We start from the raw sequence: 17,751 nt of genomic DNA on the forward strand, positions 1-17,751 counted from the left end.
TCTGTGTCGATGAGTTTCAGTTAGATATCTCACATATGAGTGAAATAGCATGGGTCTTAGTTTAGCTTTTTCTGACTAACTTACTTTGCTTAGCATAGTAGTCTCAGGGTCCATCTGATGGAGGCGGGGGGTCATGTAGAGCCACAGCTGTCTAGTAATTATTCACCTTACTAACTAAGATAAGATGTTTTCTTACAGACCCTTGGAAACTGGAGGGCAAAATAAGGCTGTAAAAAGATAAAATGTTTCCATGGGCCCATTACTCAGAAAAGGAATACATTTTGAGAACAGATAAAGGACAGGCCATACTTTGATTTGGTTGCTGTGCTCGGACCCTGACCCCTTTCAGGAGTTTGCCTCAGGGAACACTCACCATTCTCCAGTCCCAGGAACAGTATAAGGTGTTTGTAACATCATAGACTATTAGCCACCTTATTATCGGACTTCGATCTTCTGAAGGCCGGACTGCAGACCCTCCCCTCCCCTTTCCCTGTGACACTTGCAGCTCTCAGCTCACGTAGTTATATTCTCCCTCATCCTATGTAATCAGCCAACTGGCCAGGGGAGTGGAGCAGAATTTCCAGGGTGAACAACTGCTCTCCCCACACTGCCAGTATTATTGGAATAAATGATCATATATGATTCAACCCTCTCTCTGCTTAATTTGGCTCAAGTAGTGACAGGCAGCCTCAGACCCATTGTGTTCAGTGTCACATCCATGTTGCTGCAAATGGAAGTATTTCAGCTTTTCTTATTGCTGAGTAGTATTCCATCGTATATACGTACCATATCTCCTTTATCCAATCTTTTATCCAGGCTATCTTTTCAAAATAGAGTTTAAATAACAATGTAAAATAAACATATTTTTAAAGTGCAAAAATTTAAAAAAATCCATCTTGTAGTTTATATTCAGTGACAATATCCTTCAGAAATTAGAGCTAAATAAAAACTATATCAAATATATGAAAATTGAGAGACTGCACTTTCAACACATTTGCACTGCAAGAAATGCTAGAAGAAATTCTTCTAGCTAAAAGGAGTTACATTATGATGAAACTGGATCTATAACAAGGAATAAGGATCATCATAGAGGGTAAATATTTGGATAAATATAAAATAGTGTGCATATGACTATGCATATCAACTCAAAACTACTGATATTTTAGAGCAAGTATTATAATATACTGTAAGTTTTACAACACATTTAGAAATAAAATATATGACAAAATAATTACAAAAAGTTTTAGAAAATAAATAATTACACTATTGAAAAATTTAAATAATTTTTATGAATTAATATTACTTAAGGGTAAGTTGTAATAAATTAATAATGTAAATTTTAATCTCTACAGCAGCCACAAAAATCACAAAGATAGCTAAGATATCAGTAGAGGACATAAAATGGACTATTAAAAACACTCAATTTACAAAAAATATATGCCAGAGAGAAAAAACAAGGAAATAAAAAATTTATATTTAAATGAAATGTAAATATCAAAAATTACATTAAATATAAACATACTAAGTACACTGATTAAAAAGGAAAGCTTCTCAGAATGAATAAAAAGGCAAATACTAATTAGTTATAAGAAATACTCTAAATATTTAAAATACAGAAAAAAAGGTTGAAAACAAATATGCAATGCAAACATTAGACAAAAATCTTAGAGTGGCTTCATTTATAACAATAAAAATATACTTTAATAAATAATATTAGCAGAAATAAAAAGGGACATTTCATGAGGAGGAACTTCATATACAAAGGGAACAATCATGAGAAAGACAACAATAACACATTTGTATGCACGTGTTAAGATTTTAAAAATATATTTTAAAAAAAGAAGGGAGAAATACATAAATCTACAATCAACTTTGGTATTTTAACATTGCCCTTTCAGTAATTTCAAAGTACTTCTAGAGAAAAATCAATAGGCAAGTAGAAGTGATGTCTGACAGTGGTTTGACCCAAATGATACTTTTAGAATATTTCATCTAGCAATAGCATAAAAGGTTTTACTCAGGAAAAATAAAAACTTGACTCTCCAAAAAGACAATTTTTTTTCACAATAATAAAAATTTGGAAAATGCCAGATATCCATCAAAACTGTTTTGGTGTATTCATATGATACAATACTACTAAACAATAAAAGGAACAAAGCACAGATATACTTGCAACAAAATGTGCAATATTTTCTCTCTCCTTAGATAGATATATAAATAGATATAGATAAGTGATGGATTAGATGATAGATAGATAGATAGGTAGATAGATAGGTAGATAGATAGATAGATAGATAGATAGATAGATAGATAGATAGATAAGATAGATAGATAGTAGATAGACAGGTAACTCGACACTATTTCCTGCCTTCTGTGTTCTCCTGGAATGCACATTTCTCAGAATCTTTGCCAACAGTGTTCAGTTTTTATATTCCATCAGTGGAAACCAATCACACATAATAACAGGATAGAAAAGAAGCAAATGTGAGCCACAACTCTAAGCATAAATGCAAAATATCCAGTCTAGTTTCAGACCTTTTTCTTTTATTTTTTAAACTTCTAACTACCTGAAAGAAGGGTTGAACTTGGGAAATAGAGGTGGCTTTTTGGCCTTTTTACCTTCAGGTCTTCCAGTAGTTTTATAAATTCTGAAAAATCTTAATTACATTCATTTATGATTAAAGCAGTTAAAGTAGTTTCCATTTTGTTTTGTTTGTTTTGACTGGACCTTAACAGATAAGATCAAAAAAAATACATATTTTAAATGTATAGATACAATTTTTTAATGTTATCAACATTTAATTTACAAATTATTTTCTTAAAAGTCATAATTTCATAGAAATATTTTATTAAGAAGCATTACTTCAATCTAGAAGGTATGCACTGGATATATAATTTATATTCTTATTTTTACACACTGGTCTTTGTTTTATTAGAAATGGAATGAGAACACTAGTCTTTTCCCAAATGTCTCAGTGAAAAAGCTCTGTTATAAATCCTACCATAACTGAGAAATAGAAGCTCCAGAGGGCACACAGGAGGATTCTGGCTTTTCTAAAACCATTTCCAAGCGATAAGCCTAGAATAATATAAATTCTACTTTTTCCTCAGGATGTTCTGATGGTTTTCTTTTTTCCCCGTGGATGAAATTATTATACTAAAAAATAATGTATAAAGAAGTATTAAAATTATTAGCAAAGTTATCTTAATACTCACCTCTCACACTTTTATTTTCCCATTATTAACTAGAACAGCTAATTCTGAAGGAGCTCTTGCAGTTGAAAAAACCTGAGAATAGATGGAAAGAGAAAGACCCAAGGCTAGTATATTTATTATCAGGTCAGGTTAAGGGAGATAATCCTTTGAATATTTAAACCCTACTCTTAGGTAGTTCAACACAGAGCGAAAAATAGTCTGACCATGCCATATTATAGCGTTGTAAACACAAAATCCAAAAGAACCTCTTTAAAATGTAATTTAAGATTCCCATGCATATCTGCAACCTCAAGTTAGTGTAAGATAGAACTGAGCTGTTAATTATTAGCAACTCTAAAAAGTAGCTCAGTTGAAAAATAATCAATTTTTCATAGATATGTATTTATTGTTGTTTTGTTCATATTTTTAACTTTTTTTCTTCTTCTTCTTAAAAAAAGACCCTTCAACATTTTATGTAATACTGGTTTGGTGGTGGTGAACGCTTTTAGCTTTTTCTTATCTGTGAAGCTCTTTATCTGACCTTCAATTCTAAATGATAGCTTTGCTTGGTAGAGTAATCTTGGTTATAGGACCTTGCTTTTCATTACTTTGAATATTTCTTGCCAATCTTTTCTGGCCTGCAAAGTTTCTGTTGAGAAATCAACTGACAGTCACATGGGCACTCCTTTGTAGGTAGGTAACTGCTTTTCACTTGCTGCTTTTTTTTTAAATTTCTTTATTGATTAAGGTATTACATATGTGTCTCTTGCTGCTTTTAAGACTCTCTCTTTGTATTTAACTTTTGGCATTTTAATTATGACGTGTCTTGGTGTGGGCCATTTTGGGTTCATCTTGTTTGGGACACTCTGCACTTCCTGGACTTGTATGTCTATTTCTTTCACCAAGTAAGGGAAGTTTTCTGTCATTATTTCTTCAAATAAGTTTTCTATTTCTCAATCCTTCTCTTCTCCTTCCAGCATCCCCATGATGTAAATGTTGGTATGCTTGAAGTTGTCCCAGAGGCTCCTTACACTATCTTCATATTTTGGGTTCTTTTTTCTTTTTGCTATTCTGATTAGGTGTTTTTTGTTTCCTCATATTCCAAATCCCTGATTTAATGCTTGGCGTCATCTACTGTTGATTCCCTGTAAACTATTCTTCATTTCAGTTAGTGTATCTTTCATTTCTGACTGGTCCTTTTTTAATATCTTTGATGTTCTCACTAACTTTCTTGAAATTCTCATTAAGTTCCTTGAACATCCTTATAACCATTGTTTTGAACTTTGCATCTAGTAAACAGATATTTATCAACAACTGAATCTAAAAATCAAAAACAAGGAATCTAAAGAACAAAATAAATTGATTAATAAAATAGAACCAGAGGCATGGAAACATGGCATGGACTGATGACTCTCAAAGGGAAGAGAGTAATCAAAAAATGTAAATGCATAAATCAATTTATTATCGATGGACACAGACAATAGGGTGGTGAAGGCCTGGGGTGGGGAAGGATCTGGGTGGAGGAGGGCAATGGAGGGAATAAATGGGGATATATCTGTAACACTCTCAACAATAAAGATTTTTAAAAAATTGGTTCATCAGGGGGAAAAAATTGGTTCATCAGAGAGAAAAAAAAGAACACACAATCAAATACTATCTCAAAAACTTGTTCCCAGTGAAAAAGCGGATGTGATGTTGGCTTTTTATGTTTTCCACAATTAATTTTTTCCAAAATTTATATGAAAACACTGGTACTTTTCTGATATTTCTTTTTCTTTCCAAAAATAAGGAACTTCCTTTGCAATTCCATCCTGGGGGTCAGCTTCTCCCTCCCACCAAGATTTAGGGGTTCGCCTATCAAAGTCCTCACCTTGGGTTTGGATCCTAAGGGTTTTCTCCTGTCCTCTATATCTCTTGTGTCCTTCAAAACTGGGTTAGTAGCATTAGGTTTTAGTGTTGAGAAAGTAGAACTCCACTTTTTTGATGCCTGTTAATACTCTATATTAGTGTGTTTCCAAATCACCTCATCTCCTAAACCAGCCATGGGCAAACTACTGCCCGCAGGCCGGATCCGGCCTGTTCGGCTGTTCTATCTGGCCCGCGGAGCTGAAAGAGCGGAGGGTTCTCTTGCTCTCCCCTCCACTCCTTCACCAGCAGCAGTGTTAACATGGCAACGTCGGGAAACACAGCCACAGCTCCTTCTTCTGAGTGGGTGGATTTATATCCGCCCATTCAGTAGAAGGAACAACCTCTCAATCTTCCAGAGGCTCCTTGTAATGCCCACGGACACGTCTCCCGACATCACCCTGGGAATGCGTAGACACGTTATCGTGGTGATGTAGGGAGACACGCCCCTGGAGAGCACAGTATCAGAACCTTTCTGAGGTAAGATTAAGAGCTCTACTCAAACACAATTTTTTCCTGTTCCCACATTCTGTACATCACAATGACTTGTTAATAAAACAACAAAGACTTTCAGCTTTTAGGGCTTGTATCCACTGCAGTTTTTTTTCCCACTGCGGACGTGCGCAGCAGGGAAAAAGACATACAGAGGACATGTCATACTAGCCATGCTGCGGCTGCATTTTTTTGCTGATACGGATGCGGTATCAGTAACGCTACCATGACCACTAACTGCATTTTGCGCTGCGTTTGCTTCTCCCCCTTGCGCCTGTAAAAATGCTTGCTACAGGGCATTTATGTTAACATGCACCACTGCACATTAGTATCAAAGCAAACATGATGGAAACCTGTGTACCCTGCATTAACCCTAGCTGCGCTGCATTGCAGTACTGCACCACACTGCAACGGCAGCACGGCTAGTGTGAACGAACCCTAATTCAGTGGGTTGAACAAAAAGATTGTATAGAAATGTGATGAACTAAAGATTTTATTACAAAATCGCTTAATTTCAGGGTTTCAGAAGTAATTGGACAAATGAAAAACTGAAAATCAAATGTTCATATCTAATACTTGGATAAAACCCTTTCCTGGTAATGACAGCCTGAAGTCTTGTACTTATGGACATCACCAGATGCTGGGTTTTCTCCTTTGTAATGCTCTGCCAGGCTGTCACAGTAGGGGTATATATATAAATATCCTGCCATTCCAGCTTTTAATAAGAAAAACTGTTGCAATGGGCATTTAAAAGTGGCACTTGATTGTTTTTATAGAGTCCAGTGGATGCAATCTGACATTGATAATGGGCTCTTTCACACTATGTGCACTGCGGCTGTTTTTTGCCAGTAACAGAAGTGCTAGTGGTAACTACTGGTTACCCATGTTTTGCACTGCCCTAGCACCTCCCATACAAGTGTGTCTGGAAGACACAGCAATGTGCACCTATGTGTGTTACCATAAACAAAGGGCCTGTGTGAAAGATCCACAGGTTTCCTGTGGAGGAAAGGGGTTGTTCGCTATGGTCAGGGTGTGCCTCTGTCCCATATCTGAACTTTTTCAGATGATTTTGTTATATATATATTTTTTAGAAGACCAAAAATGTTATAGTAGAGCAAATTTAATCACTTGTTTTTATACTTTACTGTCTTATTTTAGTAAAGAATTTAATAAGAGAACGGTACTGTTGGTTTTAGCCCAATATTAAACATGAGTGGACCAAAGAAAAGGAAAGTGGACAGTGAATGCCGAGTGTTTAAGAGGGAGTGGACAACAAAATATTTTTTCACCGAAGTCCGATCAATGCCCGTATGTCTGATATGCCAGGAAACACTTGCAGTCTTCAAAGAGTACAATCTCAGCTGTCACTTTGCCACAAAGCATGGCAACTATGCTAGCAAGCAGTCACCTCAAGAACGGGAGGCTACTGCACAGAGGTTAATGGCTAAGTTACAGGCTCAGCAAAATGTCTTTCACAGACAAACTGCAATTCAAGAGACAACTACCAACAAGTTTTATGCTATCATTCAAATTAGCAAAAGCTAGCAAACCTCTCTCTGAAGGCGAGTTTTTGAAAGAATGTATGATAGAGACAGCAGGTCTCTTGTGTCCAGAGAGCAAAGGCAAGTTTGAAAAACTCAGCTTATCATGCAGGACAGTGACTCGTCGAGTGGAACTGATTGATGAAGACTTGGCCAGCAAGTTAAATAGTAAGGCAGAGTTCTTTAAGTTTTATTCACTAGCATTGGATGAAAGTAATGACATAAAGGACACTGCTCAGCTCTTAATTTTTATCCGAGGGATTAGTGACAATTTTTGAAATTACTGAGGAGTTTTTAGCCATGGAGCCACTGAAGCAAAAACACGGGGAGAGGACTTGTATGACCGGGTGTCTACTGTCATCGAGAAAATGAAGCTACCATGGAGTAAACTTGTTAATGTCACGACAGATGGATCTCCAAATTTAACTGGAAAAAATGTTGGACTGCTAAAAAGAATTCAGGATAAAGTGAAAGAGGAGAACCCTAACCAAGATGTTATTTTTCTTCACTGTATTATTCACCAGGGATCATTGTGCAAGTCTATATTACAACTTAATCATGTTGTTAATCCAGTCGTAAAGCTTGTTAATTTCATTCGAGAAAAGGGACTTCAGCACCGTCAATTTATTAAGTTTCTGGAGGAAACTGATGCAGATCACCACGACTTACTTTACCACTCTCGTGTCCGTTGGTTGAGTTTGGGCAAAGTTTTCCAACGAGTGTGGGAGTTCAAAGAAGAGATTGGTGCATTTTTGAAATTAAAGGGGAAGTCTGACGAATTTACTGAGCTGAGTGACAAGAATTGGCTGTGTGACTTTGCATTTGCTGTAGATATATTTTCATATTTGAATGAGCTAAATGTGAAGCTACAGGGAAAAGATCAGCATGTACATGACATGTACACTAATGTGAAAGCCTTTAAATCGAAGCTGATTTTCTTTTCCAGACAAATTTCAGACTAAGTCTTCACTCATTTTGCCACACTAGCCACACAAAAGGAGACCATCCAAAACATGAAGAAATACAGCAAATCACTGGATGACCTGCATGCAGAATTCTGTCGTCGGTTTTCTGATGTTGAAAAAATTGACCAGTCACTTCAACTGGTGGCCTGTCCTTTGTCACAAAACCCTGAAACAGCACCAGAAGAGGTGCAACTGGAACTCATCAATCTTCAGTCTGACTTTGTCCTAAAGGAGAAATTCAGCTCTCTTGAACTAAGAGACTTTTATGCTTCACTTAATGAAGCCACTTTTCCAAACATCCAGAGGATGGCACAGAAGATACTGGTGCTGTTTGGGTCAACCTATGTTTGTGAGCAGACATTTAGCGTCATGAACATCAACAAAGCCCCTCACAGATCCAGCTTAACTGACGAACACCTCAGATCTATCCTTAGAATAGCCACAACAAAACTAACTCCAGACTTTGATGCATTAGCTAAAAAAGGAGACCAACAACACTGTTCCCACTGAAGTTGATGTTTTAAAGACCAAAAACCTTTCAACCCAGTCTACATTGCCATCTACATCTACGTCCCGGGCATAATTTGGAAGTTGCACTAAAGAAAATGTTTAATTTACTGTTTACACATTTTTGTTCTTTTCTATTTGTTTTAGTTTTAAATTATCTTATTATATTTAAGTTTAATTTGAAAGGCTTTTGTACCTTTCCTTTGTTAGGCAATTTTATTTTGCCTTTGCCATCTTCAATATAAGGTATGTTATTGTGCTATGATTCCTCCATTTTTTGAAGTTTCAAATTATAATAATTAGTGTTTACATTCTTCTTGTTAAAATGTTTGAAATGAATAAAATTATTGAAATAATAATTTAAAAAAAGACCGTACGCTTTTATGTAATGATGTTTACTTTGAATTTATATTAGTTCACACAAACACTCCATCCATGCTTTTGTTCCGGCCCTCCGGTCCAGTTTAAGAACCCATTGTGGCCCTCGAGTCAAAAAGTTTGCCCACCCCTGTCCTAAACAATGATTTTACCATCTTCTTGGAGAAAAAATGCCACTTGAAGCTATTGCTCACATTCTTTGTGGTCACTGAGATTTGAAGTTTCAACTTAGTCACTACTACATCTGAGCCTAGGCACATAGCTTAACAAAATATCTAAAACAAGGTGCTTTGTGGTATCTTCTACCATGCCCGAGTGTAGAGAAAACTTTTCAGGAGGGGAACTAAAAAAATAATTTGTAAATTTGACTAATTTTTTTTAATTGAATGAGAAAAAAATACCATTAATAAAGACAAAAAATGACAATGGACAAACTATAAGAAACTATTGTTAACATATATTATAGATAATGACCAAATATTCCAAGTTTATAAAAAAATTTTAAAGTTGACCAAAAACAAGCAAAAATTCTATAGGAAAAAAACTGGGATGCAATTTCTTACTCTTTATATTGCCCCATCAAATAAAAAATTTAGAAAATCAAAGACTAGCGATGTCTCCATTGAAGAGGTGATATTAAGTAAAGGAAACCTGTGAAAATCATATACAGTATGTTTAGTATGTTAATCTTTAAATAAGAAAATAAGAAAAGTAGAAAGTGTTCTTATATTTTCTTATATCTAGGAGAAATGATACAAAAAAAACTATTAAAATTAATTACAGTGAAGAATAGTGAGATAAAAGAGAAACAGGAGGGAGTGATACTGTTCTGTATATAATTTTTTATGTTGGAAAGCATGGCTATATGTTACATATTAAGAATATAAAATTAAATCAATAAGAGTTACAGGATCAATCAAATGAGTAATTATGTTGACTTTGAGAATCAGTCTCACTGTGGAAGACTTGACAAACTAATACAGAAGGGGAGAAGGTAAGAAAATTTTGTAGGAATAAATTAAATTTTAGATTATCAGTGTGAACTCATGATTTCTAAACTATGTATTGATTATGGATGTACATGATATGTATGCATGTGGACATTTTTACATGTGCATGTATATGTTCATATTCATGTGTATATTTCCTAGCTTTGTCTAATAGAAAAGCCAAAACTAAAAAGCATCAGAATAAATAAATACAATTATATAAATGAACTTAGCTAGCTTCCAGACACAGATCATTAAGTCGTTCTCCACTAAAATAAACTAGGCCCCCCTCAGAAAGTGGTTGATTTGGGAGTTTGGACAAGTTAAGTGCATGATCCTGAAATATGTAGTTATATTAGAAAGTAAGAAGTGCTAAAAAAAATAAATAAAAATATTGCCCTGGCTAGTTTTGGTCAATGGTTAGAGTGTTGACCTGCAGACCAAAGGATCACAGGTTTGATTCCTGGTCAAGAGCATGTACCTCGGTTGCAGGTTCGAGCCCCAGCTCTGGTATGGGTGCATGCAGGAGACAACCAATCAATATCTCTCTCTCTCTCTCTCTCTCTCTCTCTCTCTCTCTCTCTCTCTCTGCCCCTACATTTCTCTCCCCACCCCAACCTCCTCCCTCTCTTTCACTCTTTCTAAAAATCAATTTGAAAAAAATGTCCTTGGCTGAGGAATTATAAAAAGAAAGAAAGAACATTTTAATGGGATATTTCACATAGGAACCAGCTTGGCAGGGCCAAATCATGAACTATTTTAACACCAACATAATGAATTACAGGAATTATTTATAATTTTAGGGAAAAATAAAAATCGATGCTTTCAACCCAAAATTAACTAATTAGGAAAAAAAGCAAGTTTTTTGCTTATGGTAAAATGTCAAAGAACAAAAACAAATATGGAAGAAATGCTACAAACTTACCATTTTGCCACTATTAAGTAAATATTAGATCATGAAAAAATCATCAATGGATGCTAAATTAGGGGGAGATTTTATTGAGAAGAGGAAATTTGCCTGGTCACTTCACACACAACTTATATATGTCAGAAAATTTAAACACACACACACACACACACACACACACACACACTAATTATAATTATGCAGTACCTTGCCTGGGTGATCATGACATGCCCTGAAAAAGAAAAAAAAATAACATCATTTATATAGTATACTTGCCAAGAATACATTACCTGAATTTAATTGTGAAAACAAAAAGAAGCAAAAAATAAAAATAAGGGAGGGATCCAAGATAGCTGTAGAATAAGTGGAAGCTACACCTATTCACTTCTGGCCCCAACCCTCCCCTAAGATTCTCACCTGCAGAAAAAAATAAAAAGAATAAAAAGCCCTCAGGACAAGACTCGGTGCAGGCTTGGTATAGGGCACTCCCATACTCCTTCCCAGGCAAAAATATTTTATTTCTCCCTAGACATTAAGGGTCCCCCATGAGACTTGCTACCAGGGGAGCAGTGGGCAGTGCACTTTGACCCAAGTTTACCCGCTAATCCTGTCTCCAAGCCCCCCTCCCTTTTTTTTTTTTTTTTTTTTTTTTTTTTTTACTTCCCAGTAAGCTAAAGCAGCCCCACCCAGGCTCACTTCTATCACTGTGACCTTCACTTCCCAGTGAGCTAACAGCAGCCCACCTTGGCTCACTTCTTTCCTATAACATTTCTAGAGACCCAAAGCAGAGCACCACCTTAGCTCTCCCTTGTTGCTTCTTCCACCCGAATGTCTTCCTTTTTTTCACTGTCCCCAGCTTTAACAAATATACTTTCAAACTCAACTGGACACATGTTGTGAAATCTTTCCTACACAAAGTCAAGAACCCACACACTACAGGCCGACCTGGGGCAGACACCCTCCCGGCTGGTCCCTGGTGGTAACAGACACATATACAGTGCTCGTAGATTAGAAGAAGTAATATCATTATAATGCCCATACTATCCAAAGCAATCTATAGACTCAATACAATTCCTATTAAAATAGAATGGTATATTTCACAGAACTAGAACAAATATTCCAAAAAATTATATGGAACTACCAAAGACCCGGAATGACCTCAGCAATATTAAGAAAGAAGAATAAAGTTGGAGGTATCTCAGTACCTGATATAAAACTATACTACAATCCCATTGTAATCAAAACAGCCTGGCACTGGCATAGGAACAGGCATATAGATCAATGGAACAGAACAGAGAACCCAGAAATAAATCCACGCCTTTAAGGCCTATTAATATTTGACAAAAGAAGCAAAAGCATACAGTGGGGAAAAACCATCTCTTCAAAAATGGTGTTGGGAAAATTGGAAAGATACAAGCCAAAAAAAAAGAAACTAGACCACCAGCTTACACCATACACAAGAATAAGCTCACTATGGATAAAAGACTTAAATGTAAGTCGTGAAAACATGAAAATCCCAAAAGAAAACATAGGCAGTAAAATCTCAGACATCTCACAGAGCAATGTTTTTGTTAATATACACTGAGTGGCCAGATTATTATGATCTCTGAATGCATAATAATCTGGCCACTCAATATATATTTTAGAGGCCCGGTGCATGAATTCGTGCATGGGTGGGGTCCGGCCAGCCTGGCCAGGGGGAGGAGACTTGGGCGGTTGGCCGGCCTGCCTGCTGGTCAAACTCTTGGTCGAGGGGACAATTTGCATATTAGCCTTTTATTATGTAGGATATATACTGAGTGGCCAGATTATTATGCATTCAGATATTATAATAATGTGGCCACTCTGTATCTTCTAGGGCAAGGAAAAAATAAATAAGACTAAAAAGCTTCAGCACAGCAAAGGAAACCACCAACAAAATACAAAGAGAACCCACCATAGAGGAAAACAGATTTGCCAATGATACACCTGATAAAGGGTTAATTTTCAAAATATATAAAGAACTTATTCAACTCAACACCAGAAAGACAAACAATCCAATTAGCAAATGGGCAAAGCACCTGAATAGACACTTTTCCAAAGAGGACATATCCAGATGGCCAGTAGATATATGAAGAAAAAATGCTCAATGTCCATACTAATCAGAAAGATGGAAATTAAAACCACATTGAGATATTACATCATACCTGTCAGAATGGCTACCACCAGTAAATTAACGGATAATGAGTGCTGGCCAGAGTGTGGGGAAAGGGGAACACTAGTACATCACTGGTGAAATGCAGACTGGTGCAGCCATGTAGAAAGCAGTATGGAGTTTCCTCAAAAAATTAAAAATGGGACTACCTTTTGACCCAGTGATCCCACTTCTGGGAAAATATCCTAGGAATCCTGAAACGCCAATCAGAAAAAATATATATACATCCCTATGTTCACAGTAATGTTATTTATAATAACCAAGATCTGGAAACAGTCCAAGTGCCCATCAGTAGATGAGTGAATAAAGAAACTGTGGCACATTTATTAAATGGAATATTACTTGGCAATAAAAAAGAAGGAAATCTTACCTTTTGGGACAACATGAATGAACCTGGACATTATTACGCTAAGTGAAATAAGCCAGCAAAGAAAGACAAATACCAGGTTATCTCATTTATATCTGGAATCTAATGAACAAAATAAACTGGCAAACAAAATAGAAACAGGCATGGCTATATGGAACAGACTGACAGGTATCAGAATGAAGAGGGGAGTTGGGGACTGGATGAAAGAAGGTGAAGGGATTAACCAAAAAAAACATATATGCATAAGTCATAGACACAGGCAACAGTGTGGTGATCGCCCGAGGTGAGGTGGCAGGGGCTAGGTGGAGGTGTGCAAGGGAGGAGGGGGGGAACGGGGACATCTGTAATAGTGTCAACAACAAAAATTAAATTAAAAACTAAATTCTAGAGAAGAGGCAAAAAATGAAAATAAGGAATACTCAATTGCAAAAAGAGATTGCCGTATTATTTTAAAATGGTCAATGATATAATTGGCAAAGAAATGCCATGTAAATGTTACAGATAAAAGGATGCTAAGTAAGCTAATTAAATGCAGTAATTGACTGCATTCACTAATGTATGGGAAAAATAATGCTGTAAAAGACATTACTTACTTAGTAGAATGACAACATTGAAGTATGATTAGTATATGACTTGAGGTATAAAGGTACGTGATACATGTAATATATAAACCGTTCAGAAAAAAATGTGTGTTTCTGTGTGTGTGTGTGTGTGTGTGTGTGTGTGTGTGTGTAAGAAAAGGAAAGAAGAAAAAAATTGCTAAAAACAATTGCTAAAACAAAAGATAAAATTACAATCGATATATCTGTATAAATTGTACTCTTTGTGTTATTTTATTTTTGTAACTCATATCTAGATATATTTGAGGTTATTTTCAAGTAAAAAAGTTTTAAAAATATATAATTACACCTGCGTTATACAATGGTAATATGTAAATTGTTACTGTGAAATTCATCGTTTGTTGACCATTGACACAAACTCCATGTCATTGGTTCCAAATAAAATTCCAGGTTCAGAACTCTTATTGGAGAGAGCTGGTAAAAATTGTCTGCTTGAATCTCTACTTGAACAGTCCTCCTTGCGATAAAATACTTCCATTCACTCATGTGGGGACAGCTGAATAGAAAGAAAAAAAAGAAACTCACCAAGGGAAACAAATAAATTTGCTTGTTATTTTTATTTTTGACTTTGCTCTGGGAATATTTTTTAAATGTATCCTGAACAATGGTGACTATACATTATATCAGAATAGTCCATGATGCTATAAGCAAAACTAAAACATATCTAAATTTTTAAATAGTCTTCATTCTAGGACAATAAACAAACAGATCTCTATAGGACAATAATAATAAAAAAATTTTAAACTAAAACAGAAATGAAGAAATAAAATGTAGTCATTATACAAACATCTGGCCTTAAAGTAATACTACTTTAAATTTCAGTTAGTTTGAGAGAGAACTTACCTGAATTTTCATTCCCTCTTCTACACTTCTAAAAAACGTAAAGTAATGAAACCCAATAGGGAGTGAAAACAAATAAAAACAGAGAACATTAGCCTATTGTGGCAAAACGTTAGTAAAAATACGGCATAATTATATCTTGACTTTATTTTACATTATGCCTCTTAAATATTAATATTATCAATGATAAAAACATAAAACTATTAATTATTTAATATGAGATAATGTAATTGCTACTAAAATGTTCATTGAATGAACCCCATAAATTGAAAGCTTACTCATATACTAGGGTGTTTGTTAAGACTTGTCTTCGTCTGCTTGTGGCCGCTGTGGGGTGGCAGGCATCACCATGAAGCCATGTAGATATCAGTTTTATGACTATACCTGCATATATGAACATAACTTGAAAATGTGAATCATTTTCCCTCTGATAATCTAACTCCTCTTCCCACTTTGTAGTCTCTCTTCAGTCTCACTTTAAGAAAATTCTTCCAAAATGTGTTTTCTTAATGGGATTCAGTGTGCACTTCTTGTCAAGGCAGTCAAATGGCATAGCCAATGGATGGGAAATGATGTAGGTTAGACAGTAATGCCTTCAATGCTTTGGACCTTAAGTGTCTGCAACAAAGACCAGGGGCCAGGGAATGCCTTCCTTATAGTGATAACTGCAATATGAGGACCAGTTTCTTTATCTGTGTGACCTTTGCTATAGTTTCTGCTGCTTAATCCTCTGGAGTTCTATCATCCTAATGTTCCTAAGAGACCCCAGTATTTTCCTACTAAATCTTTTTGCTTAAAATTACATAGAGGCTTCTGTTGTTTGCAGTCAATTGCTTCAGGAGATTTGAAACAAGGCCCTTATGACCTTGACTAAATTTAGCTTTAAATCCTAGCTTTAGAAATCATTTATCTTTCTCTCTATTGCTCCTTGAGAGACCTAGCCTTTCTTTTAGATCATCAGTAACCCCCAAGGCAGCAGCAGACAGTAGCCTACACATGACTACATTTCACAAGGTCTGGGCCTCTGGGAAGTTAAAGGAAACATTTTGACCCAAGTTATGTTTTAGCTCCTGAACCTTACGGTGGAACAACATCCTGTCTACTTTCCCATGAAAGCAGACAGGGACACCAGAGTGGACCTCAGAGCTGCCCCCAAGACCTGAACAAATGATTTTTTTTACACTTCCAACCAATCAGCTCCCAAACTTCCTAACCCATGGTGCCTTGTGATTTTGCCCTGTATAATCTATAACCTACACATGGCATTGGGAAGTTCTGGCTATTGAGTATTAGCTTCCTGTTCTCCTGGGTGGTGCCATTCATAATAAAATAGCCAATATTTCTCCACTTGCAATTCTCAGTGTTCAGTGTCTGACTCTTCTAGCACCTCCTGGATGAACTATTTCTCTTCTGCGACAGGTTCTCTGTTCATCTTGTCTAAGACTATCACATAAGCAGAACCATTCTTAAAGCCCCCATAAATGAAACATAGTGTAAAAGATGGCATTATGTCACATTTCTACTCATGGTATTTTGCAAAATGTTAATGATTCACTATTTTAGTCATCCTTTTTACTATCTGTTGGTTTTATTATTTTACAACTTTAGCTGAGATTTTTTGGGGGGTAATTTTATTTAGCCTCAGCTATCAAATTTCTAAATGCAATTTAATGTATTTATGTATTTGTATTCAGTATTTTATTACTTTAACTTATAATCTCAAAAATTGTCACAAAAGACGACATGAGAACAGATAAAATAATACCATAAGCTTTAAGCTCTTCTACTCCTACATATTTAGCTTTGCAATTTTCCTTATACCCTCCTAAATTAGATCTTTCATTAAGTAAACCCCATTAAACTAAAGCTAATATGTCATATTTGTTATTATACTAGAGGTCCGGTGCACGAATTCATGCATGGGTGGGTCCCTCAGGGTGGCCTGTGGGGATCAGGCTGAAACCTGCAGTCCAACGCTGCCTGCCACTCCCGTTCACCCCGGCCCCTCTGTGCCTGCTGCAGGCTCAAGCCTAGTCAGTCCGATCGGGCACCAGTCCAGTCCCTAGGAGTGTGAGGGGGTGTGGCTGGGATACCATCAGCCCTCCAGGCAGGCGACGGGATGCCCTTGCTGGCCCAGAATCCAGATCTGTCTCACTGACATCCACACAGGTTGTCAGGAGCCACCTGGTGGCCGCTTTTATATCATTTCTTCCTTGTGGAGCATCTAGAGAGGGGAAGCAGCCGCGGTGCTTGAGGCTGAGTTCCAGGAGGCTGGCGGTGCTGTCGGGATCATGCCAGTGGTGCTGGTCCATCGGTGCCTGGCCCGTTCTCCAGAGATTGGACCTGCTGGACTACTAAGGAAGTGAGTGGCTGCTGCTGGGCCGGTGGGCCACTGGGAAGGGTCAGTCAGCTGAGCAGTGCTCCCACTGTGGGAGCACACTGATGGCCAGGGGCCAGCTCCTGTGTTGAGCGTCTGCCCCCTGGTGGTCAGTGAACATCATAGTGACTGGTCAACAGGTCGTTCAGTCATTCGGTCACTTAGGCTTTTATATATCTAGATCAAATATTAAAATATATTATTACAAATACTACATTATTTGTTGTATTGAATTATATGTATAATTTATATATTAGTAAAGCCATTATATATTTATATGTTATATAATTTATATGTTATATATAATAGTAAAAACCATTGTTGTGCTTGTAAAAATAATACACAAAGGAGAGAGAGCTTAGTAGCTTTGTCCTGAATACATTTAGTTGATTGTACCTTTACACATCATATGTTCTATTGTCTATTTAAGTTTTATTTTAGTTTTGAGATATTATATACTCATTTCACTTAAAA

The sequence above is a fragment of the Plecotus auritus genome (assembly GCF_963455305.1).
Source record: "Plecotus auritus genome assembly, chromosome: 3".
Lineage (NCBI taxonomy): Eukaryota > Metazoa > Chordata > Mammalia > Chiroptera > Vespertilionidae > Plecotus > Plecotus auritus.